Raw genomic sequence first — 13,198 nt, 5'->3', positions numbered from 1 at the left:
TCTGTCTGCTTTTGTCTGTATGTTTACATATGTCTGTGTGTATGTTATAAACATGTGATTTTTTTCTACCTCCAGATGGTATAGCCAAAATTAATTTGTAAGACCTCTATCTACTTGGCTTATATACAAATAAGTATTTATATAAATCAAGCCTATTCTCAGAAACATGGAAATTAATCCAAATATTTTCCAATTTCATTTGAAGATAATTTTCAATAAAAATATTTTTTAAGGTGGTTTAACTTTGTGAGCTTAATTTTAAAAGGCATATTACCAGCATTAATAATACATTTATTCTACCTAGGTTTACTAAAAGTCAAATAAGCTTATTATCTCTGTTACAGACTTTGTCAACAAGAGAAATAATTTAAAATAACGGTTAGCTGTTTAATGTCTCATAAAATTTTCATGACTAATCTAAACATAATTATTAAGAACAAGTGAATTAGATATATGGAATTAAGATAAAAGTATATAAATGAACTTTCCAATGATAATCATGTTTTTTGGTGTGTTAACTTAAAAAGTTCCCATAATTTTTTTGGTAACTTGAAACTTTAATGTTATACTGAGATAAGTTAAATGATGGGTATTCATTAAATACCTAGATCATTTCCAAATAAGATAAAATACTGAAACATTAGTTATTGAATGCCAATGTATCTACTTTTGGCTTCTCATTACAAAGGAACTAAAAATATGGGGCTCAATCAATTAACGTGTCTTGTCTTACATGGAATAATTTGTGAAAGAATGTAATTCTAGAAATTATGAAAGGTATTTATAAATTTGCCAATTCAGAGAATCCTAGTGTAACAGACATCCACAATTGCTTACTTCTTAGTTTTCACCAGGAATAAAGGATTCTAGGAGCACCTGGGTGGCTCAGTCAGTTAAGCATCTGACTTCAGCTCAGGTCCTGGTTCATCTCAGGGTCCTGGGATAGAGCCCTCAGTGGGGAGCCTGCTTCTCCCTTTCCTCTCCACTTATGCTCTCTCTTGCTATCTTTGTCTCTCTCTCAAATAAATAAAAATAAATTCTTAAAAAAAAGGAAATAAAGGATTCTAAGGGTAAGGAATTCTAATTAACACATATAATTAAAACTACTTAGAAATAACAAGATTGGAAGAAAACAATGTGTATGAAAAGTAGGTAAGAAAAATAAAATGAATCATTGCTCCAGAATGAGAAAGAAAAAAAAAAAAAACTACAATAAATGTGAATGGATATAAATAGTTGTAGAAGTTTTGTTGGGAAAAAAATTTTACATGTAGTCAAGGTGGCTAAGAGTAGAATGGATTTATTTAAGGTTCTAAAATGAGTTTTAATATCAAAAGTACATCAGTGCAAATTTGATTCTCTCTCTGTTAGAAAGACAGTTTTGTTTTTTTATTATTATTATTATTGGTCTGCTCTTGATAAGAGATTGTGAAAGGTTTTTGTGTTCTTTTACTTTTTGAATAATCTGTGTGAAAAGCAAAGATGTTGTCTTACCAAAATAACTTACTATGCTTCACATTGCCTTTATCAGGTCTTTAATCACTTAAAGAAACCCAGTCCTCCCAATATTAAGAGCTAAGTTTTGTTCACAACTCTGTAACCTTCTGTATTTGCCTTTAAAATCTTCTCTTAAAAATAAATAAATAAATAAATAAATAAATAAATAAATAAATAAATAAAATCTTCTCTTGTTGGGGCACCTGGGTAGTTCAGTAGTTGAGCGTCTGCCTTTGGCTCAGGTCATGATCCCAGGGTTGTAGGATCTAGCCCTGTGTCAGGCTGTCTGCTCAGCAGAAAGTCTGCTTCTCTCTCTGCCTCTGCTTCCCCTCCCCTGATCATGCTCTCTCTCTCTCTCTCTCTCTCTCAAATAAATAAAAATAATATTTAAATGTAGTCCTTTTGACTTCAAAGTAACTTTGAGATTTCCCTGAGAATCCCTGAAAAATCTCAAAGGATTTATCTCTTATTTTGTATAGGAGAAATACTAAATTAATTAGGTTTATTTGTCATGTTAAATTACATGAGAAGCATTGCCAAATAAGTGATGATAAACCTTATTAGGTATGGGTGCATGTTATTGAAAATAACTATGCTAAAAAATTGTAAGAAATTCCTAAAAGTCTGATATACCCTGATATAAGGTTAACAGTAGTATTTCCAGGTATTATCTTAAAATGTTATACATCACAGAAATAACCAAATTTCCTTGTCAGTTCCCTTATAATGAACTTTTATTTTATTTTATTTTATGATAGTCACAGACAGAGAGAGAGAGAGAGAGGCAGAGACACAGGCAGAGGGAGGAGCAGGCTCCATGCACCGGGAGCCCGACGTGGGATTCGATCCCGGGTCTCCAGGATCGCGCCCTGGGCCAAAGGCAGGCGCCAAACCACTGCACCACCCAGGGATCCCTATAATGAACTCTTATATGGATCTTTAACCCTGGGCATTTTAAAATCTTTTGTCATTTACAGACAGTTATTGTTTTATCCTGCCATTTTTTTTTTAAAGATTTTATTTACTTATTTGACAGAGAGAGAGAGATCATGTGAGAGCACACAAGCAGATGGACCAGCAGAGGGAGAAGGAGAAGAAGGCTTCCCACCAAGTAGGAGAGAAATAGCAACCCAACAGAAGTCTTCACATTCTGGCCCTTGTTGTTCATGATGGTAAGATAGCCCTTCACTATGTTTTAGCTAGGCAAGGAGATGTCTCTGCTATGGTCAGCAGCACTTGCTGCACTTAGATTAACATTTCTGGGGAAGTTGAGACTCAGCTACATAAGATCACTGAACAAGCTAGTTGGCTTAAGAAAGTGACTCCTTCAAAAGGGTTTTCCTTTGGCTTATTTGAGTCTGATTGATTTGGGTCTTGTGGACCATGACTATAAAGTACACTCCATACATTGGGAATGATCTTGCTCATAATAATCATAGGGCACCGTATTCTCTCAAAAACTTTAAATGCATGTTCACAGCTGCTAACCACCCACAAATGACCTCCCTAAGAATAGAACATTGTAAAAGGGGAAAAAAGAGAATGACCAACTTAAATAGTGTGAACCCAACAGTGTGTGACCTGTGAATGACAAAGAGATTTAGCAAAAACTGCAAGAACTCCAGAGCAGTAACTGATAATAGTGCTAAATGCCTTAGATTTTTTTTATCAAGTCTCTCAGACTAAGAGTCTGATCAAAAGTGGGGAATTGTTTTTTAAAAAGGACAACAGACCCGAAATAGAATTGTTCATGCTAAGCTTCATATCACCATACTAAGACTTAATTACAGTTCTGGCTCTGAAATGAGATTTTAACTCAGTCGATCAGGAATCACCTGATCAGGGACACCTGGGTGGCTCAGCAGTTGAGACTGCCTTCAGTCCAGGTTGTGGTTCTGGTAGTCCCAGAATCGAGTCCCACATCAGACTCCCTGCCTGGAGCCTGATTCTCCCTCTGCCTGTGTCTCTGCCTATCTCTCTCTCTCTCTCTCTCTCTCTCTAATAAATAAATAAAATCTTAAAAAAAAAAAAAAAAAGGAGTCACCTGATCAGCACTAGTTAGGTAATCTGCCTGAGAGACCTTTGCCATCCCCTAAAGGAGAGTAACCTTGCAATAACCAATCCGTTTTTTTTGTTTTGTTTTGTTTTGTTTTGGTCTACTATAACTTGTTCCTACTCCCTTCTGCTTACAAGTCTTTCATTTTGTAAAGCTCCTTGGGGTTTCTCTCTATTGGCTGGATTCCACGCTGCTCAATTTAAATCAATTTTTGCTCAAATAAACACTTAAAAATTTTCATATGCTTCAGTTGATCTCTTCACTGAAACATATACACCACCACCACCTCGAGGCTGGAGCTTTAAGTCTATGGTGCCTTGGTTCTTCTATTTCTGTCCCCAGCTCTTCATGGGAGTCACCTACTCCATGGCGACGGGTGGTACCATTTTCCCCCTTGTTGATGCTTCCAGTGCGGTTCCCCACCACTAGTTAATGTTCTCCCCACTTTTCCCACCTCATGTGCCCATTTCCTGCTCAGATCTTGAGTAATAGGACCTGTATGAAAATGCACTTCATCTGTATGAAATGCGTTCATTAGAACGAAACAAAGCTGAAGTCGTTCTGTTCACCAATGGGCATGGTTTGTTTCTTGATTACCCAGGGTACAGAAAGAACTCAAATTTCTGACCCCAAGGGATGAGACATAGAAGAGGCATGTTTTGATGAATGTGCAAGTGATTTGATGATGACTTTGTTGGGTGCCCACAGTAGTTAGCATGGAGCAGCTGAGGATAGTAAGAAGAGCAGCAGCTGGGAGAAGGGACTTCCCAAAAGTAAATGGCAAAGTAGAGAGAACCATCTATTTTGATTCCCACAAGATACCAAAGAGAAGAATTAATCCACACTCCAAAAAAAAAAAAAAAATTCCCCCACTCCACAGTTTTGCCTGGGGCTAACTTTATTGATCCCTTAATAGCCCTTAATTTTTTTTAAGATAGATTGATTGATTGATTGACTGATTGATTGATTGAAGTGAGAGAGAGAATACAAGGGTGGGGGGTTGCAGAGGGAGAAGCAGACCCCCTGCTGAGCAGAGAGCCCTATGTAGGACTCCATCCCAGGACCCTGAGATCATGACCTGAGCCGAAAGCAAATGCTTAACCAACTGAAGCACCCAGGTGTGCCCCCTTTCTAATTTTTTAACTCAGTATCCAATGACTTCGATTAATAAAATTTGTTGCTTTTTTTAAATGATTTTTCTTCAACTAAGAGCTTAATGCTTTCTTTGTTTCTTTTATTATATGTATTTCATAAGTAAAGATCCAAACAAAATTCACATTCTCCCTAGTGAGAATTTCCCAGATTAATATGCCTACATACAAAAGTAAGCTAGGGTACAGGTATAGAGCAGCTATTACACTTACTACCTGAGAACACTAATGTTTTTCAACTTGCATCTCATGCCATCTAGTGTTCTAATTTGGTTTTACAACTTGACACTACCAACAATTATGATTGCAGCTCTAAAAAACACAACTTCAAATTTCCAGTTTCCTGTTTAATGATTCTTTTTTTTTTCTTTTTTTTTTTTCCTGTTTAATGATCCTAAGGGAATTTCTCACATTATACCATCATGCAGTAAAAGCCTTCCAAAGAATGGTACTATATGGATACCTGGGTTTTCTTTAGAGTCAAAGCTAATTAAAAATACATATTAAAATAAAACATTTTTCTTATGATTCTATCAACCTCTATTCTTCTCTTCATGTAAGAACAAGAGCCATTCAAGTAAACTGAAAGTAAACTTGTTTGAAATCAGCATTACAAATGTCTTTGACCTTTCTCTACCAGAGTTTTCTTCCTATCAAACTGTTATCAGCCCCCTTTCATGTAATAAATTACAAAAAAAAAAAAAAATCTGATTCTTTAATGGAGAGATAGAGAATAAAAGCCAAAGCCCACTTTTCTTTCTCCATGTATAGCAACAGTTTTTGAAACTCAACAAACAATTTTGTGCAATGTAATGTTCTAGCTTAATGAATCCATGGGGAAAAATTGACAAAATCTCTGCCTTTATGTTATTAGTTATATTCTTGAATACTCTAAGCATTACAGACTTGTATAGTTGGAAGACATCTTAGAGATTAGTTAATCCCATCTAGTTGTTTCATTTGTAATTCATTACTTACAAATAGGAAACACAAATTCAACTGGCAAAAACAGAAATGCACAAAAGCCTATCTTTGAGCATTTACAGTATCTTGAGTTTATAGCAAAGTTACACTTCTAACCATATCTGGTCCTTATTACATAAGAATAAACCCAGAGTTTGGACTCCAAGCCACAGATTTGCAATTCTCATCCCTGCCTTGTACTGGTCCCATCCATATTGGACCCCTGCCTGCCACCATCCTATGCTCTTCCCAATGAATCTATCCACTTTTCTAATCTGTCCTCAGCACTTACGTTTTATGCTGAAAACCAACCTGCTTGAGTAGGGCCAGGATGCCTCAATGATTCCGGCTAGTCCTCCTTTAGTTGTGGGGTCGGATTCTGCTTCATATGAGGCTTTAGAAGGCTTCCTGATGAGAAGAAAGAATTCCTGTAATTCCTGTTTGAATAATACTGACCTACTCAGCTATTGAATTCACTTACCAGATCCTGGTAGTGATACTCCACAAACCACACTGTGCCTTGAATTTTCCTCATCAGGACCAACCATTGCACTTAGAGCAATAACATCGACTCCATTTAATTTTCCAATGGCCCCCTCTCTTCCTCGGCGCCACCTGCGGAGGTGGCAGCCATCGATTGCTGGGCATCATGGCTGCCCTCAGACCTCCAGTGAAGCCCAAGATTGTTAAAAAGAGGACCAAGAAGTTCATCCGCAACCAGTCAGATCCATATGTCAAAATTAAGCACAACTGGTGGAAACCCAGAGGCATTGACAATAGGGTAGGCAGAAGATTCAAGGGCCAGATCTTGATGCCCAACACTGGTTACAGGAGCAACAAGAAAACAAAGCACATGCTGCCCAATGGCTTCCAGAAGTTCCTAGTCCACAACATCAAGGAGCTTGAGGTGCTGCTGATGTGCAACAAATCTTAATGTGTAGAGATTGCTCACAATGTATCTTCCAAAAACTGCAAAGCCATTATGGAAAGAGCAGCCCAGCTGGCCATCAGAGTCACCAATCCCAATGCCAGGCTGCATAGAGAAGAAAATGAATAGACAGCTTATGTGCATGTCATATTTGTGTTAATAAAACCATAAAACTACCAAAAAACATAAATAAAAAATAATTTTCCAATGGCTTTCCAGTGTAATTAGGGTTCATTTGTATTATGAGATTTGCAAGGTATCAGCGCATAGGTGGTAACAGAAGTTAGGACAGTGGACACCATAGTCCCAGGATACAATGTACAGAATAGGAAGAGAAAATGTTCGGTATCTCTTTGAGTGCCCATCGTTCTCCCATTTTCAGGCCACGTGTTTCAGAAAAAGATATAAACAAAATCCCAATTCCAGGAGTGGGTATGTGATCCAGGTCTGGTAATTCCAAGCCCTCCCTTCTCTTGGCCATAGTGATTGACTCAAGGATGATCACAGAACCCAAGCAAGCCAGTAGAGTATACCTCAGACATCTACAAAGTTATCAGAAAACAGACATTCTCTGTTCCCCAGGATTGTTAGCTATAATGATAATGTAAGCCTAGAATGGTCAGTGATCAACTTTGCCACCACATGGGGCCCACAGTATGGAGAAATACAGTGCAGACGATTCTACTGACAATATTAGAGCCTATGAATCAGGCCCACTGTTAGCATTCTTGTTATTGCTTAGATTGGTCTGAGTTGGGTTTTGGTTCCTAGTAACTGAGTATAGAACCTCAATTAGCACCCATATTGTTGCTGTTGCATATGAAAAACAAGTACCAATAAAATAAATAACATATGAATGGCCAAATAAGTATAAAGAAAAACAAGGAAGCTAAAGAAAGCTAACAAAAATGACATACGGTTATGAAATATAGGATGGATCAGAAAGGTCATATGGTATGAAGATGAAGAAAAATTACTGGATTTGATAATGAGAAAATAACAGCTTACTTCTGAGGTAAAAGAGCTGTGGAGATGAGGCAGTAGGAAGGAGGGCTAACAGAAAGATTAAGAAAGCATAAATTGGAGCACCTGGGTGGCACAGTCCTTAAGTATCTGTCTGCCTTTGGCTCAGGTCATGATCCCAGAGTCCTGGGATCAAGCCCCATGTCAGGCTCCCTGCTCAGTGGGGAGTATGCTTATCCCTCTCTTCCCTGTTCCTGCCCTCTCTCTCTCAAATAAATAAATAAAAATCTTTTTTAAAAAAAAAATTAAATATAATTTGTGGTGCCTGGGTGGCTCAGTAAGTTAAATGTCTGACTCTTGATTTTGGCTCAGGTCACGATCCCAGGATCCAGCCCCAAGTCAGCCTCCACAGTCAGCGGGGAATCCACTTAAGATTCTCTTCCTCTCCCTGGGCCCCTCCCCCAATTAGTGCATTCTTTCTCTTTGTCTCTCTCTCTCTCTAAAACAAATGAATAAATCTTTTTTAAAAAATTAAATACAATTTGAAGTTTAAATAAAAAACACAGAGAACATGAGGGAATTTACATCTAAGAGGGCTTGTATTTTCAGTGGATAACTCAGAAAATATTCTACTAATCAAACAGCATGTTGGGTGTGAAGTAATTCACAAATACACAGGTTTGATGCATTGATCATGGATAGTGAAAGAGGCAACAAAAGAGAAAGTCATTAGAGACGATGAAAAGAACATAATTGCAGGTCCTTAAATTCAAAAGAAATATTCTAATGAATAAAAACCCATTAGAGCAAAATCTAATTTCTTGCATAAGAATGAAAGGGAGAGCAGATTGTGAAGACATAGAACAGCTGAGCATACAAACAGGGGCAGAACCAACATTCAAAAATAATTAGCACAAAATTCATCCATGTTCACTCAAAAAGTTGGCATAAAGAGCCTACTATATACTAAACACTGTTTTAGGCAGCCAGAGATTCCGTAGAAAACCAACTAGAGGGATGCCTGGGTGGCTCAGTGGTTGAGTGTCTGCCTTTGTCTCAGGGCGTGATCCTGGAGTCCTGGGATCGAGTCCCACATTGGGCTCCCCATAGGGAGCCTGCTTCTCCCTCTGCCTATGTTTCTGTTTCTCTCTATGTCTCTCATGAATAAATAAATAAAATCTAAGAAAAAGAAAGAAAGAAGAAAAGAAAGAAAGAAAGAAAGAAAGAAAGAAAGAAGAAAGAAAGAAAAAAGAAAGAAAAAAAGAAAAAGAGAGAGAGAGAGAAAGAAAGAAAGAAAGAAAGAAAGAAAGAAAGAAAGAAAGAAAGAAAGAAAAGGTCGCCAGAGCCCAGGTCATGAAGAGCCTTGTAGGTGAGAAATACGGCTTTCACTCTCTATATCATATGGAAGGTACCAAACAGGGAAAGGCATAGTACCACCCATAAGTCAAAAAGATTGAGTTTCTATGTGTATGTGGAGGCAGGAGATAATATGGAAAATCTCTGTACCTTCCACTCAATTTTGCTATGAACCTAAAACTTTTTTTCTAAAATTTTATTTATTCATGAGATACAAAGAGAGAGAGGCAGAGACATAGGCAGAAGGAGAAGCAGGCTTCCTGTGAGGAGCCCAATGTGGGACTCTATCCCAAGACTCTGGGCTCATGACCTGAGCCGAAGGCATATGCTCAACCACTGAGCCACCCAGGTGCCCCTGGACCTAAAACTTTTGAAAAGCCTATTTTTTAAAAAGTACCTAAGATATAAAATAAAATAAAGTCAGAAAATTAACATCCTAAAAAACAAAAACAGGAATGGATTTTCCTGGTTACAGTGTGAAGCAAGGAGACCAATTAGGAGATTGCTACAGAAATTGAGGCAGAGATGGAGGTTTAATATATAGATGTGAATCCAGGCAGTAGGCAGGAATGGGATACATAAATTATCACCACATAGATGATATTTAAAACCATGAGACTGGGGGTGCCTGGGTGGTTCAGTTGATTAAGCATCTGCCTTTGGCCCAGGTCATGATCTCTGGGTCCTGGGATCAAGCCCTGCGTCTAAATAAAACTCTTTTTAAAATAAAATAAAATTAAATTAAAATAAAATAAAATAAAATAAAATACAATAAACCATGAGACTGGATGAGACAGTGGAGAGAGAGAGAGAGAAGGTCCAAAGCCTGGGATAGGGTAGCCAACATCTCAGAAGAAACCCTCTAAGAAAAACACACTTGTAAGTAACAAGGATTAAACAAAGATGGGGAGGTGGGGAGGGAATGCAAAAGGAATTAGAATGACTCTTGAGTCCTTTGTTTTCAATTAGTAAGTCTCTAGAGACAACTAGCAGTTGACTTTATACATTATAGTAATCATATTATCACTGACAGAAAACCATCGGGGATTTGTCTATGACAGCAGTTATAAAAGTTCAAATGAATTATATGACAAGAACTGAGGTATAATTGACTTATGCCAACTACGCCATTAACAACAGTTCTTTGCAGTTGCTTCTCTGTATTTGTTTTAAAAGTCCTCTTTCACACCTCCAACTATTATTCACTAATAATAATAGTTGGAGGTGTATACTAATAGTATAGTATACTAATATATTAGCAATACTAATAGTACTGACGGGTACTCATTATATATCATTATCACTGATGTGGAAACTTAAATGAATCCACTGCCCTTAGAAATAATGGACTTTTGGGGGATCCCTGGGTGGCTCAGTGGTTTAGCGACTGCCTTCAGCCCAGGGCATGATCCTGGAGTCCCGGGATCGAGTCCCACATCAGGCTCCCTGCATGGAGCCTGCTTCTCCCTCTGCCTCTCTCTTTCTCTTTCTCTTCCTCTCTCTCTCTCTCTCTCTCTCTCTCTCTCTCTCTCTCGCGCGCGCGCGCACTCTCTCTGTCTCTCATGAATAAATAAATAAAATCTTTTAAAAAAAGAAAGAAAGAATGGGCTTTTCAAAATAATTTCATGGTATAAATAGATAACTAATACCCTTCACACTTAGCACAATTCAAAACAGCTAAGAGGTGGAATCAACCCAAATGTCCATTGACAGATGAATGAATAAATAAAACATGGTATATACTTACAACTAAATATTATGCAGTCTTAAAAAAATAAGAAAATCTTGTCACATGCTTCAAAATGGAAAAACCTTGAGGGCATTATGCGAAGCCAAATAAGCCAGTCACAAAAGAACAAACATTGTATAATTCTACTCACATGAAGTATCTCAAGTAGTCAAAATTATATAAACAGGAAGTAGAAAGTTGGTTGCCAAAGGCTGGGAACAAGGAAGAGGAAAAATTAGTGCATGGTAGGTACACGGTTTCAGATTTGCAAAATGAAAACATTCCAGAGATCTTTTGCACAGTGATGTAAACGAATATACTTACTACTAAACTGCACACTTAAAAAGATGGTAAATCTAACATTATGTATTTTTGCAATAATAAAAAATAATAATAGTCCCCTTCAAACTGGCATCAGTTCTTACAATAAAGCAAGACTACAGATTTCCTTGCTTTCAATCTTGACAGGTAAATTTTTTTCATCCATCGAGCCCTCTATTAGTCTAATCAGGCTGCTGTAATAAAATACCACTCATCGGGTGGCTAAAACAAACAAATTTATTTCCCACAGTTCTGGAGACTAGGCAGTTTGAGATCGAAGTTCCAGGGCATTTGGTTCCTGATGAGATCTCTCTGAATTGCAAAGAGCCACCTTCTCACTAAGTCCTCACATGGCAGAGAGACGGGGGAGAATGAGCTTTCCCATGTCTCCTCTAGTAAGGACACTAATCCTATTGGATCTAGGCCCCAACCCTATGACCTCATTTAACCCTAATAACTTCTTTACCCCAAATACAGTCAATAATTTGTTATCATCTCCCCTATGGACTTCTACCTCTCTTTGATGAAACTGGCTAGTCTTTCCTCTTAAAAAAAAAAAAAAGATTTTACTTATTCACAAGAGACTCACTGAGAAAGACGCAGAGACATAGGCAGAGGGAGAAGCAGGCTCCCTGCGGGGAGCTGGATGCAGAACTTGATCCCAGGACCCCAGGATCACAACCTCAGCCGAAGGCAGAGGCTCAACCACTGAGCCACCCCAGCGTCCCTGGCTAATCTTTTCAATAAAACTTTTAAAGAAGTTATAATGAATGGCTATTTCACAGTCATATTTTGCGTTTTCTCTGGTCTACCCACTGAACTTTGAATAAACAACAAATGGACAGTGTATAAAAGAAAAAGGAACTCATGAAACTTGACCTGTGTAAAAGGACCTTGATAAAAAGGATCAGTCTTCTTTACCACTGTTACAATGCCATGCCTAGTGCTATCTATCCACACACACGTCCACACATGTATTTATTTATGATATCAATTAAGGAGTGAAAAAAATGAAGAAGATACTGATAACTGATTCAGACTAGTAACTCACTAATTAGATGATTTACCTGTGACAGTTCAAAATTCAACTATGATATGGCATCACAATTATAGGACCATATTTTATGAAGGTTTTACCTGTTGACTTCATTTGCTTCTATATTATACTTTTACTTTGTTCTAAAATGTGCCCATGACATATCAAAGATGAACAACATGGTGGATTGGGGCTGAAAAACTTCAGATGATGAAAGATTATTTACAAATATGGCAGTTTCCCAATGGTTCAGAGTGTTGAAATGCCCCATGTTCCTAGGAAACTCTTAGCACCACAAGAATGAAAGCACTAATCTGTGACACAATTATTAACTCATTTAACCCTCACAACAACCCTTTGAGGTAGGTTCTATTACTTAGGTAATAGCTACTGATATTTATTATATTTGAAATTAAAACTGAGAATTTCATAAAGCTCTCATTTTAAAATGATAGCTTTAAGACATTCGTGTAAAAATTAATAAACTTAAAAAATATAAATACAAGGGCACCTAGGTGGCTCAGTTTGATGAACATCTGCTTTGGGATCAGGTCATGATCCTGGTCCTTGGATCCACCCATGTCAGGGCTCTCCGCTCAGCGGGGAGCCTGCTTCTCCCTCTCTTTCTGCTCCTCCCCCTGCTCTCTCTCTCTCTCTCTCTCAAATAAATAAAATCTTTTACAAAAATAACAAATAAGTAAATATAAACACAAGTTACATATATTATATGAAAATAACTGCATTTCCAAAAAAACAACAAAAAAACGTAGTAAGGCAAGTGCCATTGTTTCACATTTTTACAAATCTCTGTAGTGGATGACACAAAGTTTTACCACCACTGCTTTGTATCACTTCAAATGACCAGTGCAAATGTCAACATGGTGAAAAAGGTAAATAGCATTTTAGTGTTATCACGAAAACAGTTTTGACCTCATAGATCCCTAAAAAGATTGAGGGGAAGCCCAGGAGCCTATAGACCACACTTTGCGAACCACTGCTCTATTTTTCCTGTATGTTACAATTACATTTTCCTAAATGATTGTTTCCTCCTGGTTGATTGTTCTCCATCACCTACAGCACAGAACTCCAACTTCTGAGCCAGCCTCTATAGGATACATCATTCTGCGACATCAGTCTACCTTTTCAATGACACCTCCCCAAATCCCTCTATAGTCACCAAACCCTACTCTAGAAGCAG

The 13,198-nt window shown here is 37.6% G+C and overlaps 1 long non-coding RNA gene and 1 pseudogene across 1 annotated transcript in view; one reads left to right on the top strand and one right to left on the bottom strand.

Annotated features, from left to right (window-relative positions):
* The window catches only part of LOC118353106 (uncharacterized), a 51,162-nt gene that overhangs the window by 19,893 nt on the left and 18,071 nt on the right, over positions 1-13,198 (bottom strand). The window contains exon 3 of the long non-coding RNA XR_004811363.1: positions 5,980-6,075. This is a non-coding gene — a long non-coding RNA (uncharacterized LOC118353106). The remainder of the gene's footprint in view (positions 1-5,979; positions 6,076-13,198) is intronic.
* LOC112647315 (60S ribosomal protein L32-like) lies at positions 6,286-6,724 on the top strand (annotated as a pseudogene).

This window comes from Canis lupus, chromosome 32 (assembly GCF_003254725.2).
Source record: "Canis lupus dingo isolate Sandy chromosome 32, ASM325472v2, whole genome shotgun sequence".
Lineage (NCBI taxonomy): Eukaryota > Metazoa > Chordata > Mammalia > Carnivora > Canidae > Canis > Canis lupus.
This window is presented reverse-complemented; position numbering and strand designations above follow the sequence as displayed.